The following is a 20,928-nucleotide window of genomic DNA, read 5'->3' on the forward strand; positions in this document are numbered from 1 at the left end:
GGGAGGTCGTCGAAAACCAATCCCTCGCGGAGAAGCTACTGCACATTTAAATGCACTCAATCAACACGAATACGCACTCGGGGTAATTAAGCTAACTAATACTAACATCTACTATTAATAATTTATTATTCAAGTTTGAAAGACAGTGCTCTAAATATTCCGATGCCCGCACATGGATGCAAGTAAAAAAGCTCAGAAGGTGGCTGAAAAACAATTGATGGATGAATTTTCGCGAAGAAGGTACTACGTACCCTATTTCATTGTTGATGGAATACTCTTCTATTATGCAAATCCTAGGCTGCTTATATAGTTCTGCATTTTCATGTTTTACTTCAGGTTCAGGAAGACATGGACTTGTTAAAAATATGGTAGCATTGGGTTATGGTCTTGAATTTGTGCCCTACTTCCCTGCGATTGAAACGATGGTTCTCTCATTGTGTCTTGCGACCATGTTCATCCTCCATGTCACTCTCCCTTCCGTGTCCCTCTCCTCCACTCTTCCTACTTGTTCTTCTGATCCTATGTTAAAGTGACCCTGATGCTCCCAAAGATGGTGACATATTGACTGCGAGCAGGTGCAGATGCTCCTGACTTGCTTGTGCTGCATTTGTTTTCTTGTACAAGAATGGTAGCTAAAGTATGTTTTGTACTCGTGGTTTGATAAGATGGATGTGCAAGTTTATCAGTTCAAGCAGTATTTATAAACAACATTGAACAGTATAAAAAATGCAGAGACTGTACTATGCAAGTGTATCACTATAAACTGAATTTGTAAATAAAGTTTAACAGCACAAATAAAATGCAGACCTGAATAAAGTTTAACAGCACAAATAAATTTATAGATGTGAAGCATAGAAAAGCTTATACCTTGCCGGACCGGAGTAATGGAGCTGTAGGAGATGTGTGGCTCTGAGCAAGAAGAGCATGGTCGGCGGATGACCGTAGGAGATGTGTGCCTCGAGCTGTAGGAGATGTGTACTCGTGGTCGCAGATGAGCTTGCCGCCTGAATGAATGAGAAGGGGCGGCGGCGGATGGAGACCGGCGGGGAGGCGCGAACCGGTCGGTCTCCTCGCTCACGGTGGGGCGGAAACGGAGCGGAGACTGACGACAATGACGACAGGTGAGGGCCGCGACCACCGGTAGGGCAGCAGCTGCGACCTAGGAGGCCGGCGGCGGCGACCGAGGAGGCAGGCGGCGGTGGGGAACCCTAACGGTGAGGTCGCGAGAGAAAGGTGGGCATGGGGAGATGCTCTCGATCAGGAGTGGCTGGATAAGGCACGTGGCTTTGCCCTCAGCCAGCTGTCGGCAAAGACAGACATTAGTCTTTGCCCTCAGCCAGCTGTCGGCAAAGACAGCCGTTAGTCTTTGCCCTCAGCTGGCTGTCAGCAAAGACGGCCCTCGTTAAGCACTGGTCGAACGTGCGACCGGGTTAGCCCCCTATGCCGTCAGCCTCCCTATGCCGACAGTGTTTTTGTCCTTTGCCGTCAGCAGGCTAACGGCTTAGATAAAGCGGACGGCATAGATTATCTATGCCGTCAGCCTCTCCTATTTCGTCAGCATTTATTTTGGCTGAGGGCAAAGTCTCTTTGCCGTCAGCCCCGTGAAATTGCTGACGGCAAAGCTGAAAGCTGTCGGCAAATTATGTTTTTCCAGTAGTGTAATCCACTAGCTAATCTTTTCAAAAGACTCATTTATGTTGAAAAAATTGCTAGTGAGAGAGCACTAGATTATCTTTATGAGGTCTTGCTTGAAAATCATGAATCTAAAAATTGTGAAATTTATAAAGTGATTCATGATAAATCCTTGAATGAAAATCATGATTGCTATATTTTGGAATTTGAATATAATCCTTCATGTAATCATTATGAGAGGGGAAAATATGTTTATAGAAATTTTCATGTTACTCACTTACCTCTTTTGATATTCAAATTGTTAATGATTCATTCTTCCTACTTGCTTATGCTAGACACTTCTTGTCTTGACAAATTGTTTTCTTATAAAATGCATATGCATAGAAAGTATGTTAGACATTAAATGTTCTTGTCACATGTGTTATGATGCTCTCTTTGTGATTCAGTTCTTGTTTTTTTATGTGAACATCATTGAAATTTCAATCCTATCTTAATGGCTATAAAGAAAGAGATTGTTGGGAGACAACCAAATAGTTATCATTTATTTATATTAGTGTTTGATAAAATAATTATTTCCTCTGTAATGATTGTGTTTTTATGTTTTAATTAGTGTTTTTGCCAGGTAAAGCCTTTGGGACCATTTGCATGATGAGTAGAATTGATATAGTGCAAAAACAAAAACTTTGACATCAAGTGAAGAATTTCCCTGATTTTACTACAACATCTTTTTAATCTGATTTTTTACAAAGTATTTCTATACAAATGCCTTAGGTCGTCCTAATTTTCAGATTTTTTTGGAGTTACAGAAGTATAGGATCGATTACTACCAACTATTCTTTTTCAGTCTGATTTTGTTTTTGCATGTGTAGTTATCTTGTTTTAGTGATGCCATGGAATGTATCGGGGGGGTGGTATAAGTCATGGAGGAGTTAAGATAAAGTACACTATTCTAAAATAAAGTAAGAATCAATTTGTAACAAGACCTGAAAGTATATGATATCTTGCTTATACTAACGGATCCCACAAAGTTTTGTTAAGTTTTATGTGATTGAAGTTTTCAAGTTTTGGGTATTGTCCCGATGGACAAAACATTGAGGAGCAGCAAAAGCCTAAGATTGGGGATGCCCAAGGAACCCCAATGTAATATTCTAGGAAGACTCAAGCGTCTATGCTTGGGGATGCCCCGGAAGGCATCCCCTCTTTTCATCTCAATCCATCAGTATGTTACTTGTAGCTATATGTTTATTCATCACATGATATGAGTTTTTTGGAGCGTCATTTGCTTTTGTTTGCTTTTCTTTCAGTATATCACAATCATGGTTTGCTGGACACAAGATCACATCATCACAATTTATTAGAATACTCTATGTGCTTCACTTATACCTTTTGAGCTTAGGAATTGCTGTAGTACTTTACTTATATCTTCTTGAGCACGGTGGCATGTAGATTTTATAGAAATATTATGATCTCGTTCTTTAATTATATTTATTTGAGAGCTGGACAAATAGTGACTTTAATTTGCATGGGTCATAGGACTAGATAAAAAATAATGAGTATCCAATGAATGATGATAAAAACCATCATGTATCACATATAGAGAAATTGTGGGTTAATGATAATTATGTGTTGATATGAAAAAGGTGCGAGTGCGTTATTATTAATTCACATAGGTGTCGATATTAAGAGATGTTAAACTTATTGTTCATATAAAAAGTTAAAAGGCATGGTGATGATGTGTGAGCATTTCTATTCCTCGTTGAAAATTGTGTGTTGTTTTGAGTTGGTGTCGCGCGATCGTTAATTCCTACCAAACCTCTCCCTCGGGGTATGTGAGTAGTACTTTGATTTGTGATAATATTAATAAAACTTTGCAATAAGTATATGAGGTCTTCATGACTGATGTGACACCATGGACATACACACTCTCACCTCCTCATATTTGCTAGTCTCTTCGATACCGTGCATCGCCCGTTCTCACCTTGAGGATCGGTGCAACTTTCGTTGGTGCATTCAAACCTGTGATATGACACACTTTGTTGCACACAAACATTTTTATATCCTCCTCAAAACAGCCACCATACGTACCTATCATGGCATTTCCATAGCCATTCCGAGGTATACTGCCATGCAAATGCCATCATCACTTCACATGACTAGTTCGTTCATTATCACAATGCTTTGCATGATCATATAGAGCTATCATAGTATTTGTGGCAAAGCCACCGTTCATCATGTATTTGATACATGTCACGCTAGATCTTTGCACATCATGGTACATAGTCAGAGGCATTCATTCAAAGTCATATCGTCCTACCAGTTTTCATGATGAGTTGTAAGTAAATAAAAGTGTGATGATCATCATTATTAGAGCTTTGTCAGAGTGAGGAAATAAAAATGGGGGAGGCCAAATGAGCCCAGCATAATAATAAAAACTGATGAGAGAAAAAGAGAGAAGGGACTTTGCTACTATCCTGTACCAAACTTGTGCCTCCAAGTGGCACCTTGCTCTTCATATACAGAGTCTCATGTTATATCATTCTTATGCTAGTGGGAATCACTTTTTCATAAGCTTGGATTGTATATTCGATGACGGGCGTCCTCAAATGCCTGAGGTCTTCATGAGCAAGCAAGTTAGACGCACACCCCCACTTAGCTTCAGCGGAGCTTTCATACACTTATAGCTATTACGCATAGTTTGCTAGGCAATCCCTATTCCTCGCATCAATTTCTACCGGCGGGCATCTCCAAAGCTCGTTGGTATGCCTAGTTGACGTGAGACTATATTCTCCACTTCCACCAATTTGAAGCCTACTGATACGTCTCCAACGTATCTATAATTTTTGATGGTTTCATGCTATTATCTTGTCAAACTTTGGGTGTTTTGCATGCCTTTTATTTATTTTCTGGGACTAACTTATTAACTCACTGCCAAGTGCCAGTTCGTGTTTTTTTCATGTTTTTGACCCCTTTCAGAGGAGATTTTGAAACGGAGTCCAAATGGAAGAAAATCCTCGAAAATATTTTTTCTGGAACGGAAGAAGATAGGAGAGCTTGGGGGCCAAGCGAGAAGAGCCCCAGGGGCCCCACAAGCTCACACCCCGCGTCCAGGGGGGCCGCGCCATCTAGGCTTGCGGGCCCCCTTTAGGTCCCCTGACCTAGATCTTGCGCCTATAAATTCCCAAATATTCCCAAAAAAAACAAGGGAGCATCGTAATCACTTTTCCGCAGCCGCAAGCTTCTGTCTTCGCAAGATCCCATCTGGGGCACGTCCTGGTGCCCTGCCGGAGGGGGGATTAGGAAACGGAAGACTTCTCCATCAACACCATGACCTCTCCGATGATGTGTGAGTAGTTCACCATAGACCTACGGGTCCATATCTAGTAACTAGATGGCTTCTTCTCTCTCTTGGATCTTCAATACAAAGTTCTCCATGATCTTCATGGAGATCTATCCGATGTAATCTTCTTTTGTGGTTTGTTTGTCAAAATCCGATGAGTAGTGGATTTATGATCAGATTATCTGTGAATCTTATTTGAGTTTCTTCTGATCTCTCTTATGCATGATTTCATATCCTTGTAATTCTCTTCGAGTTGTGGGTTTTGTTTGGCCAACTAGATCTATGATTCTTGCAATGGGAGAAATGCTTGGTTTTGGGTTCATACCGTGCGGTGACCTCACCCAGTGACAGAAGGGGTAGCGAGGCACGTATCGTGTTGTTGCCATCAAGGGTAAAAAGATGGGGTTTTCATCATTGGTTTGAGATTATCCCTCTACATCATGTCATCTTGCTTAAAGCATTACTCTATTCGTCATGAACTCAATACATTATATGCATGCTGGATAGCGGTCGATGTGTGGAGTAATAGTAGTAGATGCAGAAAGTATCGGTCTACTTGTCTCGGACGTGATGCCTATATGCTAGATCATTGCCTTAGATATCGTCATGACTTTGCGCGGTTCTATCAATTGCTCGACAGTAATTTGTTCACCCACCGTAATACTTGCTATTTTGAGAGAAGCCTCTAGTGAACACTATGGCCCCCAGGGTCTACTCCACACCGTATTTTCAGCCTTACACTCTTTACTAAGTTGCACTTTCCGCCTGCAGATCTCACTTTTGCAAAAAATCTTGAAGGGTTTGGCAACCCCTATGAAGCATTAGGTGCAAGTTCGTTTGTGTTTGAGCTGGTACTCTGGACTTGACGAGACCCTCCTTCTGGATCGATACCTTGGTTCTCAAATTGAGGGAAATACTTACTGCTCCTGTGATGCATCACCCTTTCCTCTTCAAGAGAAAAACCAACACAAGCCCAATCTCCGTCAACGTGTCAATTTCTGGTGCTGTTGTTTGCGAAGTAGCACCTACCACCACATTTTATTCCACCTTTATGATGTGTCTAATGGTTCATGCTTATGTGTTGCATGAAGAATAAAAAGTTGATGCATATTGAAAAAGTACGATCCAATTGCCTGACTTGAACACTGTGGTGCTTGCCATTTGTATTAATGTAGTGAAGATGGAGCCATGCCTTGCTAATATAATAAAGATGGATTGGGGTAAAACAATCTTTGAGGATCGTATACTTTAAAATATTAATGATTTCCTTCTTATACCTATAAGTATTTCTATGTTAATGTTTGTTAATTCATCGTTTGTCAATGAGCATACATGCGTAAGGTTACATCATGGATAGCATGTCACATCAAAAATTCATTTTTATCATTTAGCTACTCAAGGACGAGCAGGAATTAAGCTTCAGGATGCTTGATACGTCTCCAATGTATCTATAATTTTGATTGTCCATGCTGATATATTATGATTCTAGTATGCTTTTGGGGTATTTATTTAACATTTTATATTATTTTAGAGCACTAACCTATAGACCCAATGCACAGTGCCAGTTGCTATTTTCTACGTGTTTTCACTTGCAGGTTTTCCATACCAAACGAGGTACAATTGTTGTCAAACTTTTTGATGAATTTTTCTGGACCAAAAGAAGACCAACGAGCATCGGAAAAAGGGTGGAGGCCTCACGAGGGGCCCACAAGATAGCAGGGCGCGACCTAGGGGGGTAATAGCTTGTGCCTCCCTCGTGGCCCTCCAAACTCCGTTCTCTGGCTTATAAATTCCCATGCACCCTAAAAACACCAGAGGGAGTCTCGAAACACTTTTTACGCTGCTGCAAGTCTCTGCTCTGATAGGAAGCCACCTGGAGCTCTGTTTTGGCACTTGCAGGAGGGGGATCGATCATGGAGGGCCTATTCATCAACTGTGCTGCCTTCACAATGATGTGTGAGTAGTTCACCTCATAGCAAGGGGTCCATAGTCAGTACCTAGATGGCAATCTATCTCTTTGATCCATATGATGTAATCCTTTTGTGCAGTGCGACTGTTGTGATTCGATGAATCGTGGGTTTATGTTCAGATTATTCATGATAAATATTTGAGTCACCACTGAATACTTATATGATTCTTATGTGCATGATTATGATAGCTTCGTAATTCTCTCCGATCAATTGAAATAGTTTGGCCAACTAGATCGGTATTTCTTCGGGGAGAGACGTGTGTTGTGGGAGGTTCAACCTGGCAAATTTCTATATCCCAGTGACAGAAGGGGACAAGATGCATCTTTGTGCTGCTACTACTAAGGATAAAATTATGGGGTTTATTCATATTGCTTGTGTTTACTTTGTCTACATTGTGTCATCTTACTCCATGCACTACTTTGTTCGTCATGAACTTAATACATAGAGAGGCGAGCATAGAAGCGCTCTTGAAGTGAAGTAATAGTAATAGGTGCACGCAGGAGTCGGCCTATTTGTTTATGGACGTGATGCCTATATACACATGATTATTGTCGTGAATATTGCATAACTATCCCCTTTTCTGTCAATTCCCCACCAGTAATTTGTTTGCCCACCGTATGCTATTTATCCATAATAGATGTCATTAGGGAAAGCTATGGCCCCGAGGTCTATTCACAACATATTGATAAAAACTTCATTACTTTTCTTCCTTTTACTTGTTTTTATTTTATCTTGCTATCTTCATTTATCTACACACCTCACTTGCTATCAAATAAGAAGACAAGAGGATTGACAACCCTCTTTCCCGCGTTCGGTGCAAGTTGTTTGTTCTTTTTGTGCATCCACTATAGACGGTTGTGTTTGGTATTCCTATTGGTTTGATAAACCTTGGTTTCATAACTGAGGGAAATACTTAACCACTTTGTGCAGCGATAATCCGTTCCTCTTCACGAAAAAACCAACGCAGATCACGAGTATCACATAGTTAGCACCAATAGTTTGAGGATAACTTAAACTCGCTAACACGAGAACTGATTGTTGGTTACACTAAAAACTATTGAAGATAACTAATACTAGAGGTAACTCGGGAAATTTATCTAGAACTTATTGTCTCAGATTCAATTTCAGTTAGGCGCCTGCCCTGCTAAGCAGCCTAAACATCATACCTCCTGCTTCACTTGGCTAGGATGATTTGTCAGCACCTACACCTCCTTTTCTTCGCCATTTTTGTGTTCATCGATGATGATGATGGGAGGAGGACGGTAGCAAGCGTCTAGTGCCGGTGGTGCCATTTCTAAGCCATTTCCAAGCATCCCGAGACTATGCTTTCACCTCTGTCATCCCTAATTCATGTCTAGTGTAAGAGTAGCTAGCCTTGTCAAAACACTTCTTTAGTTCTTTGCTTCTATAACGAGCTGATTGGAAGTTGGCATATATGTGCCTAGGATAGAATCTTTGAGGTGAATCAAGGAACACTTCATTTATTGCCTTATGTAAACCATGTACATTCACATATGAACACACTAAAATAATTCATTGAATTACTATAGCAACGATGATCAATTATTTAGTTGCTGACCTTTTTCCTGTCACACATTAGTGTGTATGTTCCCAATTTATTGCCACTACCAATGCAACATCTCAACTGGGATAAAAACCAAGTCCAATTGTCTACATGTTCCTTGTGAATCACACCAAAATATATGGAGTACATATTGTTGTTGCCATCCCTTCATGTGCCAACAAGAATTTGTTGTCCAGTGGTTAACTTGATGAAACATCCATGAAGCTCTGGATGCAGTCACATATTAGCTAGAGAAAAAATATGACACAAAAATAAATACAACAGAATCAGGAAAAAATTGCCTATAAATGGTCTGCAACCATTAAGAAACCCTTCCTTTGAAGCTACCAAATAGTAGAACATGTACTTGAATCTAGGAGTCGGTGCAGGGTTTTCTGGGTCAACAAATGTTGTAACAATACACCTACTCCCCGTGTTTGTATCAAGAACAACTGGAAGACAATCCCTGAAACTCAAGTGCTATTGCTTATGGTTACCTTGCACCACACCAACAACATTCCTCCTTACCCTATAGGCCGCACTTCTTGAAACATCAGCAGAAAATTTAGTCTTAGTCTTCTTTATTAATGCATCCACATCAGATCTAATGTCTTTTGTCAATGCTGGTTGTACCGATTTGGACAACCACTTTGTAGTAACATTTGTGGTATGTGCACATCCTTCATGAGTGTGCAACATATCACACTTCTTGACGCAGAAAGTTTGTTCATGAGCTATCTTAGATACACTGATATAAAAATCACATCCCTCGGCTCTTTCTCAGCACCAAATAGTATTCCTATTAGGGGCATTTTTATAATGGAAATTCCTTAGAGCCCTGATGTGAAAATCCCTAAGTGCATCTCCAAACACATAAACATTGGTGAAGCAAAATCTCATACAAAACTGTTCATGTGGATTAGGAAGCTTCTCATTGAACCATAGTGTCGTGGTGTTGTCACGGCATATGTCCTCGTGAATGGAGTTAGTGGTCAGGCCATCGTCACGGTGTGGCAACTCGAAGGGGTTGATAGGGAAACGAGAGGCGGATCTACCCAAGTTTGGCCCCTCCGATGGAGGTAAAAGCCTACTTCCTAGTTTGTGTTTGTATTGATGGGAATCTCAGTTACAAGGGTGCAGAATTGCTGAGGCAGTCTAGGAATCTGGGGTCCTCGGGAGGCCAGTTAGTCAATGAAGAGTGGGCCCATTGGGCCGTGCTATAGAAGAACGGGCCTTATGACGACCTCCACTCGAAGGAATATCCCAAATATTGGTGTGTACTTCAAGCTTAGAAAGACTAGGTCGACTCATCTATTCTCAATTACAGTCGGTAACTTGTAAACCCTAGGGTCCTTGGTGTCTATACAAACCAGAGACCCCTATCCGTGTAGAGGAAGCTGAATCATCTAGGGTTTAGCATATACGATCTTGAGGTAGATCTACTCTGTAATCATCTTCATCAACACAATCAAGCAGGACGTAGGGTATTACCTCCATAGGAGGGCCCAAACCTAGGTAAACCGTTGTCTTCCCCTTCTCCCTACAACCCATTGATCCAAGGTCCACATTTCGGGACCCCCTACCCAAGATCTGCTGGTTTTGACACCATCATTGGTGCTTTCATTTAGAGCTCCGCTGTTGGATCGCCGAGAAGATCGATGGCTCGCTTAATCGTTAGCGACAAAATCAGCAACGGAGACATATTTCTCCCCGGACAGGTTCTCTCATTCGGCACCATTACGCTGCGCGCAGACCCAACCAGTCATCTTGGCCAGATCATAAGTTTCGCCCACGGTCGGCAAACGAGGTCAGTGAGTTTTGAACTCCCAACCCATCCGCAGACCGATCTGGTCCTCGCAAGAATCCCAGCTTAGGCCAATGAGATCAAAAACCCCGAAGCTTTAACTTTGGGTCTTGCGTCCGGTCATGTCCTCGGATCCCTCTCTTCCGAAGAGTCGGCCCCTAGATCCGACCCAACCCTCAGGCCTGGATCACAACAAACGGCTTTGCCCAAACAAGCCTCTCTCACGGCAGCACCGGAGGTTAACTTCGAAAACCATCCGACGATCTACCAGGACGAGCTCTCAGCGTTAAACGAGCTACTCGGCCAGATCCAATCTTTGGACATCTCAGCGAGCATGACCCGCTCGCAGTATGTCTTGGAATACAGGGACTTTTACGGGCCACTGACTCTGTAACAGCAGACCTTCCCTTGCAACGGCACTAGAAGAATGATGCTAGCACTCTCCGGCCATCGAAACTAGAAGAATGTTGTTGACGGCCCACCAGCGCGTGGGATCGTAGCAGTTTTTGATGGTACAGTATTCGACCCAAATTTGTTGGTTAGCCAGACAGGAGGTGAGAGGATACTCTCAAGTATTAGCAGTTGAATATGTCAGATTCAACCACACCTGAAAGATTAGTATCTGCAAGCAAAGTAGTAACAACAAAGTAGTATGATTGCAACGGTGTCAGAAACGATCTGTTGACACGGCAGACTATTTCTAACGATTGTATCAATGGCGCCAAGTGGCCTCGTTGACGGAAATTGTCTGTTCCCGTCAACGACCAGCGAATCAAGATTGTAGCAGGTAGCAGTAGTGTAACGAGTAACAGCAGTGGCAAGGAACAACAGTAGTGACTGCAATAGGAAGTAGCAACAGTAGCAAGCGACAGTAGTAGCAACAGTAGCAGCAGAGCAAAACAAGTAACAACAGCAGAGAAAAACAAGTAACAACAGGAAAGCAAGACAAGTAACAACAGCAGTAGGACAAACTCGTAGGCAATGGGTCGGTGATTTGTTTGGATGATATTCATCATGCAACATCAATAACACGGAGGGATATGTGGCTAGCTCCCGTTCGTCAATGTGATGTAGGCATGCATTCCGTGTGTCGTCATACGTGCTTAGGGAAAAGAACTTGCATGACATCTATTGTCCATCCCTCCCGTGGCAGCGGGGTCCAAAAGGAAACTACGGGATATTAAGGTTCTCCTTTTAATAAAGAACCGGACCAACGCATTAGCACTTGGTGAACACATGAACTCCTCAAACTATGGTCATCACCGGGAGTGGTTCCGGTTATTGTCACTCCAGGGTTGCCGGATCATAACACATAGTAGGTAACTACATATTGCAAGATCGGATCTAAAACACACATATATTGGTGACAACATCATAATTTCAGATCTGAAATCATGGCACTCGGGCCCTAATGACAAGCATTAAGCATGGCAAAGTAGTAGCAACATCAATCCCGGAACATAGTGGATACTAGGGATCAATCCCCATCAAAACTAACTCGATTACATGATAGATCTCATCCTACTCATCACCGCCCAGCGAGCCTACGAATAGATTACTCACGAACGACGAAGAGCTTCATGGAATTGGAGAGGGAAGAAGGTTGATGATGATGATGGCGATGATTTCCCCTCTTCGAAGCCCAAGACGGACAACAGATCTGCCCTCCAGATGAAGAACGGGTTGTGGCGGCACCTCCGTATCGCAAACGCGATGAAATCTTCTCTTTTTATTTTTTCTGGGACGAAAGTGAACTTATAGACCTGAGGTTGGGGGCGGCAGAGCCGTGTGGGCCCCACAAACTTGCCCACCGCCACCAGGGGAGTGGCGGAGGCAGGACTTGTGGCCCACTGGCCCTCCCCCTTAGGTGGATCTTGGCGCAGATATTTTTCATATTTTCTAAAAATGATCTCCGTAAATTTTCAGGACGTTTGGAGAACTTTGCTTTCTGCACAAAAATAACACCAAGGCAATTGTGCTGAAAACAGCGTCAGTCCAGGTTATTTCCATTCAAATCTTGCAAACTAGAGTCCAAAACAAGGGCAAAAGAGTTTGAAAAGTAGATACGATTGAGACGTATCTACTCCCCCAAGCTTAAAACCTTGCTTGTCCTCAAGCAACTCAGTTGACAAACTGAGAGAGAAAGAAAAACTTTGACAAACTTTGTTTGATCTTGTTGTTGCAACTATGTCTAACTCATAACCAGAATTTCAGCAAGATCACAAGTTAACCACATAAGCAAGTGACACAAAGGTCTCACGGTAAACTAATATCAATGGCATAATCAGCTAACGAGCAAATAATAATGAGTTTCAAATACCAACACTTCAATCAAAACAAGCATGAAGCATGAAGCTCTTTCTGAGACCGCAAAACATAAATGTAGAGCAGTTTCAAAGATCAAGGGCTGACTAAACATTGTAATTCATAGCAACGAAGATCCAATCATAGTCATACTCAATATCAATCAAAAGCAAAGCATAAAAATGACAGAGGTGCTCTCTAATTGGTGCTTATGTAAGAGGAGGATGACTCGACAGGAAAATAAATAGACATGCCCTTCGTAGAGGGAAGCATTGATTTGCAGAGGTGCGAGAGCTCAAGCTTTGAAAACAGAGATAATAATTTTGGGTGGCATGCTTTCATTGTCAACGCCATGACCAAGAGTTCTCAATATCTTCCATGCTACTCATGCTATAGGCGGTTCTCAAACAGAAAAGTAAAGTTTTAACCCCCGCACTACCAATCAATCACACTCCACGGCTAGCCGTATCCGCGGGTACGTCCATACTAACATCAATCCAGGGGGAGTCTTGTTTTATAGTTATGTTTTCGATTTAAGCGTGGAACTGGGCATTCCAATTACCGGCCCCTTTCTCGTGAATGACAGTGAATAAACACATGTCGAGGATAACACTCCTAGCATGGAAGATACCAATAGCCCCCTGTCACCACATGAGCGGTTCGGGCATACAAAACAGATTATTTCTTGAAGGTTTAGAGAGTGGCACATGCAAATTTACTTGGAACGGCAGGTAGATACCGCAAATAGGTAGGTATAGTGGACTCTCATGGAAAAACTTTTGGGTTTATGGAAGTGGATGCACAAGCAGTATTCCGCTTAGTACAAGTAAAGGCTAGCAAAAGACTGGGAAGCGACCAACTAGAGAGCGACAATAGTCATCAAGATGCAACGAGTTTGACTAACATTGAATGCAAGCATGAACAGGATATAAATCACTATGAACACGAACATCATAGAGGCTATGTTGATTTTCTTTCAACTACATGCATGAACATGCGCCAAGTCAAGAGACTTGAAACATTCAAAGGAGAATACCATCCTATCATACTACATCATAGTCATTTCAAAATCTATGTTGGCATTCAAGACAAACCATTACAAACTCTCAGCTAAATAAGCATGGCATCAGAAACTATGATCTCTAAGATGTCATTGCAAACATGGTTCTCTCACAACAAAGCTAAATCTGGGTCGACAAGCTAGTCATATTTACAAAAACAAAATAGATAGAGTTCATACCAGCTTTTTAGTCTCAGTCACTTCATCATATATCATCATTATTGCCTTTCACTTGCATGATCGAACGATGTGAACAATAATAAGAGTGCTCGTGCATTGGACTAAGCTGAATCTACAGGCAAACATAAAGGAGAAGAGAAAGTAAAATGGCTCTTTGAAAGCTAAACAGGTAAGCATGCAAGAACCACTAAGCATTGTAACCAATATCTTCTACCTTGACCCAAAGAAAAAGAAAACTATTTACACGGGAAAGCTCCCTACAAGCAAAAGAAGAAAGAAAAATATTTTTGGGATTTCTCAAAAGGACACAAAACAAGAAAACAATAAAACGAAAATAAACTACCATGGATAATACAGTGGCAAAGTGTAAACACCGGCTAACAAAGTGAAAGCATAAGCATGAATGTAAAGTCGGTGAGAACACGTACTCCCCCAAGCTTAGGCTTTTGGCCTAGCTTGGTCTACTCCCATGGATGGTCCTGGCGAAACCCAAAATCATAATGGGTGTTATACGAGAGTGCTGCAGCCACTGCCTGAATAGCTGCCTCACGAAGTCGAGCAGCCGTCGCCTCCCTCTCATACTCCTCTGCCTCTCCTATGGTTATGTAGTATCATCGTTTTACCTGAAAGTCAAAGAAAGCAGGAGCAGGAAGGGTAATATGGAAAACACGCTGGCGGTTAAATATCAAGCGGTATAGGAGGGATCCATGATCTCTCTCAAGGAACTGGTAGCGTGTTAGAGCGACACGTTCAAGGTAGGCTGTACGGAGAGGAGGTTCTTCTGGACGGATGGATACAACAACAACAACAACAACAACCAAGCCTTTCAGTCCCAAACAAGTTGGGGTAGGCTAGAGTTGAAATCCATAAGATCTGAAAACCAAGTCATGGCTCTGGAACGTGGATAGCTAACTTCCACGCACCCCTGTCCATGGCTAAGTCTTTGTCGATATTCCACAACTTCAGGTCTCTCTTAACGGACTCCTCCCATGTCAAGTTTGGTCTACCATGACCCCTCTTAACATTCTCAGCACGCTTTATCCGTCCGCTATGCACCGGCGCTTCCGATAGCCTCCATTGAATATGTCCAAACCATCTGAGACGATGTTGGACTAGCTTCTGTTCAATCGGTGCTACCCCAAGTCTCTCTCGTATATCATCATTCCTTACCCGATCCTTCCTTGTGTGGCCACATATCCATCTCAACATGCGCATCTCTGCTACACCTAACTGTTGGATGTCTCGTCTCTTGGTTGGCCAACACTCTGCGCCATACAACATCGCAGGTCGGATAGCTGTCCTATAAAACCTGCCTTTTAGCTTTTGTGGCACTCTCTTGTCAGAGAGTACGCCAGAAGCTTGGCGCCACTTCATCCACCCAACCTTGATTAGGTGGCCCACGTCTTCATCAATATCGCCATCCTTCTGCAACATGGACCCCAAATATCGAAACGTGTCTCTCTCCGGTACCACATGCCCACCAAGGCTAACCTCTCCATCCTCGTGCCTAGTAGCACTAAAACTTCACCTCATGTATTCAGTTTTAGTTCTACTAAGCCTAAAACCTTTCAATTCTAGAGTCCACCTCCATAACTCTAACTTTCTATTAACCCCCGTTTGGCTATCATCGACTAGCACCACATCATCCGCAAAGAGCATACACCATGGGATATCTCCTTGTATATCCCTTGTGACCTCATCCGTCACCAAATCAAAAAGATAAGTGCTCAAAGCTGACCCTTGGTGTAGCCCTATTCTAATCGGAAAGTCATCGGTGTCGCCATCACTTGTTCGAACACTTGTCACAACATTATCATACATATACTTGATGAGGGTAATGTACTTTATTGGGACTTTGTGTTTCTCCAAGGCCCACCACATGACATTCTGAGGTATCTTATCATAGGCCTTCTCCAAATCAATGGACACCATATGAAGGTCCTTCTTTTGCTCCCTGTATCTCTCCATCAGCTGTCGTACCAAGAAGATGGCTTCCATGGTAGACCTCCCAGGCTTGAAACCAAATTGGTTTTTGGCCACGCTTGTTAACCTTCTTAAACGGTGTTCAATGACTCTCTCCCATAGCTTCATAGTATGGCTCATCAGCTTGATTCCACGGTAATTAGTACAACTTTGAACATCCCCCTTGTTCTTAAAGATTGGTACTAAAATACTCCGCCTCCATTCTTCGGGCATCTTGTTTGACCGAAAAATGAGGTTAAAAAGCTTAGTTAGCCATACTATCGCTATGTCTCCAAGGCCTCTCCACACCTCGATGGGGATACCATCAGGACCCATCGCTTTGCCTACTTTCATCCTTTTTAACGCCTCCTTAACCTCACACTCCTGGATACGTCGCACAAAGCACATGCTAGTATCATCCAAGGAGTCGTCTAGCTCAATGGTAGAGCTATCAACCTCTCCATTGTAAAGGTTGTCAAAGTACTCCCGCCATCTACGCTTGATCGCCTCATCCTTCACAAGAAGCTGATCATCTCCGTGCTTGATGCATTTGACTTCGCCGACATCCCTCGTCTTCCTCTCCCTAATCTTGGCCATCTTATAGATGTCCCTTTCGCCTTCCTTAGTGCTTAAACGTTGCTAGAGGTCCTCATACGCCTGACCTCTCGCTTCACTCACCGCCTGCTTTGCTGCCTTCTTCGCCACCTTATACTTCTCCATGTTAGTTGCACTCCTCTCTAGATATAGGCATCTGAAACATTCCTTCTTCTCCCTAATAACCTTTTGGACCTCATCGTTCCACCACCAGGTGTCCTTAGCTTCCCTTCTGGACGGATGGATACTCCAAGAAAATTTGCTAAGCGTGTAGCATAAACTCAACCAAAGAAATCCCCCTCACTGGCATTTTTATTCAGCCTCCTTGCTATTATAGCTCCCGTATTGAAGCTCCTGTCACCTGTTACTGCGCTCGTAAGGATACTAAGTTCGGAAGCGCATAGGTGACAATGTGCACCCTTGTCGTTCATGCACCTACCTATGAAGAGGGCAAAGTAGTGCAAGGCAGGGAAATGGATGCTTCCTATGGTGGCTTGCGTGATATCTCTCGTTTCTCCAACAGTTATACTGGAGACAAAGTCTCTGACCGAAGACTTAGAAGGATCATTAATATTACCCCCATCAGGTATCTTACAAATCCTATTGAAATCCTCCAAATCCACGGTATAGGATTTATCGTACAGATCAAACATTATGGATGAGTCACGGCCAACTGAAAATTTAAATCTACTCACGAAAGAGGCAGTGAGCATAGCATACTGTTCACATTTATTTGAGAGGAATTCTTCTAACCCGGCATTGCGGACAAGTGTATCAAACTCGTCCTTGAAACCTGCTTCGATCATGAACTCATCGGAAGGCCATTCACATGGTTGTACCGGTGCGTCCCTTAGTTGAAAAGGTTCATGCTCCCGAAAGGAGAGACGAGGACCCTTCTTACTTGAGGAACCACCACGAAAGTTCCTCCTAAACATAATTTCCTTTTGCTGAAAATTTTGAAGTTCAAGAGAAAAGTGAATGAAGACCCACCACACCTTGTAGCAACTACTCCTACTAGTGCCTAGAGACCGTATCACGCGCTAAAACTACTTGGGACCACCTAAAAGCAACATTTCTAGCTCAAGAACAGGGTCACCAAGGTAGCACGAATATGCGAAGGATAAAGCACTAGAGAAAAAACTAATTGGACCAATGGTGGAGTCACTTACCAAGGAGTAATTTCCCCAAAATGGTTCGAAGAACGGTGCTTTAAGCAAGGAGATCGAAAATCACAGCCAAATGAACAAGAACACGGGTTTGAGCTGCGAAACAATTTTTTCTAGAGGTGGAAGAAGAGGCTGGGAGCTAGAATGAGTGGAGGGGGTCCCTGTGGGCCCCACAAGATTGCCCTCCGCCACCAGGGGTGGCGGTGGCAGGGCTTGTGGCCCACTGGTCTGGCCCCCAGGCCAGCTCTCAGGCCGAGTAATTTTCAAAAATTCCAGAAAAAATCATACTAGATTTTCAGGACCATCGGAGAACTTTTATTTTCGAGGTATTTTTCTCTAGGACGCTAAAACAGAAAGCAGGAAAAACTAAACTAATTCTATCATTTTTCTTCTAAGCAACAGAAAATGAATGCTTAAAATAGAGGTATGTGACTCTTTGATTCATCCGTTTCATGGTCATCGGAAGAAATCCATCAATGGGGTTGATCAAGTCCTTATGACAAAACCTTTTCGAATCGCAAGAGAGAACGGAGATTTTTCGAATATGTATCTCCCAATAAGCAAATCATACTTCATCTTGACACGAGGAATAGGGCATTCAAAGCTCCCAATGAGAATCGATGAAGTATTTTCGATAGCATTGATGCAATGTACTTGATATCATTTCTTCGGAAAGTGCACCGTGTGCTCATTATCGTTGACATGGAAAGTGACATTGCCTTTGTTGCAATCTATAACAGCCCCTACAATGTTTAAAAAGGGTCTTCCGAGGATGACAGCCATGGCATCGTCCCCGGGAATATCCAAGATAACAAAGTCTGTTAAGATAGTTGTATTAGCAACCACAACAGGCACATTCTCACAAATGCCGATAGGGAAAGCAGTTGATTTATCAGCCATTTGCGGAGAAATTTCAGTGGTTGTCAACTTATCCAATTCAAGTCTACGATAAAGAGAGAGCGGCATAACACTAACACCGGCTCCAAGGTCACATAAGGCAGTTCATACGTAATTTCCTCTAATGGAGCAAGGTATAGTGGGCACTCTGGGATCACCAATTTTCTTAGGAGTTCCACCCTTGAAAGTGTAATTGGCAAGCATGGTGGAGATCTCAAGATCTGGTATCTTCCGTTTATTGGTCATGATATCTTTCATGTACTTGGCATACGGAGACATCTTGAGCATATCAGTTAACCGCATCTGCAGAAAGATGGGTCTTATCATCTCAACGAAGCGCTCAAAAACCTCATCATCCTTTTTCTTGGATGGCTTAGGAGGAAAGGGCATAGATCTCTAAACCCATGGCTCCCTTTCTTTACCATGCTTCCTAGCAGTGAAGTCATTCTTATCGTATCTCTTAGGTTGTGAGTTATCAGGATTAACCGTAGGTTCAATCTCCACATCCTCATCATTGCTAGGTTGAGCATTATTATGAACATCACTGTCCATATTGTCACCAGGTTCATGTTCATCACCAGATTGTGTTTCTGCATCAGACGCAGAAATATCATTAGGTTCTTCAGGTGTGACAGTATTTGGTGAACTGGCATGTAGGTTTCTATCATCCTTCTTCTTCTCCTTAGGATGACTGGGTGTATCAACATTGATTCCTTGAGAATCTAGATCAATTCTCTTAGGATGACCTTTAGGATACAAAGGTTCCTGAGTCATTTTGCCTCCTCTAGTAATGACTCTGACAGAGTTGTCATTTAAATCATTGAGCAGGTCATTCTGAGCTTTAAGTACTTGTTCTACCTGAGTAGTAATCATAGAGGCATGTTTACTCAGAAGCATCAGATCATTGACATTTCTGTCTACACAAGCACTTAAATGGCTAAGCATACGAGTACTTTGTTCCAAATGTCTGCTAACATAATCGTTGAAACTCTGTTGTCTGGCAACAAAGTTTTCAAATTCATCAAGGCCTAGGCTAGCAGGTTATCAAAAGGAATATCACTCTCATCAAACCTACGCAGAGAATTCACTTCTACTACCTGTATCGGGTTATCAAGACCATGGATCTCTTCGATAGGTGGTAGATTTTTGACATCTTTAGATCTAATGCCTTTCTCTTGCATAGATTTCTTGGCTTCTTGCATATCTTCGGGACTGAGCAATAAAATACCACTTTTCTTCGGAGTTGGCTTAGGAGGTGGTTCAGGAATAGTCCAAGCATTATCGTTGATCAAGATGTTATTCAGTAGAGTCTCAGCTTGTTCTACAGTTTGTTCCCTAAAAACACAACCGTCACAACTATCTAGGTGGTCTCTAGAGACATCGGTAAGTCCATTATAGAGGATATTAAGTATCTCGTTCTTCTTAAGAGGGTGATTAGGCAAAGCATACTGTAGCTGGACGAGCCTCCCCCAAGCTTGTGGGAGACTCTCTTCTTGGAGTTGAGCAAAGTTGTATATTTCCTGCAAGGCAGCTTGCTTCTTATGGGCAGGGAAATATTTCTCACAGAAGTAATAGACCATATCCTGGGGGCTACTCACACATCCAGGAGTAAGAGAGGTGAACCAGGCTTTAGCGTCATCCTTTAGAGAGAAAGGAAATTGCTTAAGGATATAGTAGTGATGGATCTTCTCCTCATTAGTGAAAAGGGTGGCTATATCGTGTAGTTTGGCAAGATGGGCTACGACCGTCTCAGACTCATAACCGTGGAAAGGATCAGATTCGACTAGAGATATTATCTCAGGATCGACAGAGAATCTATAATCCTTATCGGTGATAAAGATAGGTGAAGTGGCAAACTTCGGGTCGTATTTCATCCTAGCTTTCAGAGATTTTTCCTTCCACTTGAGAAGTAATTTCTTCGTGTCATAGGCATCCTTACACGCAAGAAAATCCTCAGCTATCTCTCCCTCCATAACGTAACCGTCAGGTATATCAGGCAATTCATATCTAGGAGAGCTAGATCTAACAGGAGCAAAAGCAGGTTCTAACTCAATAGTATCGGCAGTTTCAGAAGCATCACGAGCATTGGCAGTAACTCTAGCGATATGAGCATCAAGGAATACCCCTAGTGGAACATCAGGCAAAGTAGTATCTCTAGCAGTATCAAGCATAGCATCATCACGAAAAATAGCATCTCTAGCAATATCACGCGAAGCATTATCAAGCATAGCATCTCTAGCAGTATCTTGCATAGCATCTCTAGCAATATCAGGCATAGCATTAGGCATAGTATCAAGCATAGTATCAACATGCATAGGATCAAGCATAGCATCTCTAGCAGTAGCATCATAAGCATCATCAAGCACAGGCGACATATCAAGATTTCTAGCAGGAGGTGGTGTCGCAAACTTACTCATAACTGAAGGTGAATCAAGTGCAGAGCTGGATGGCAGTTCCT

The sequence above is a fragment of the Hordeum vulgare genome, chromosome 7H (assembly GCF_904849725.1).
Source record: "Hordeum vulgare subsp. vulgare chromosome 7H, MorexV3_pseudomolecules_assembly, whole genome shotgun sequence".
Lineage (NCBI taxonomy): Eukaryota > Viridiplantae > Streptophyta > Magnoliopsida > Poales > Poaceae > Hordeum > Hordeum vulgare.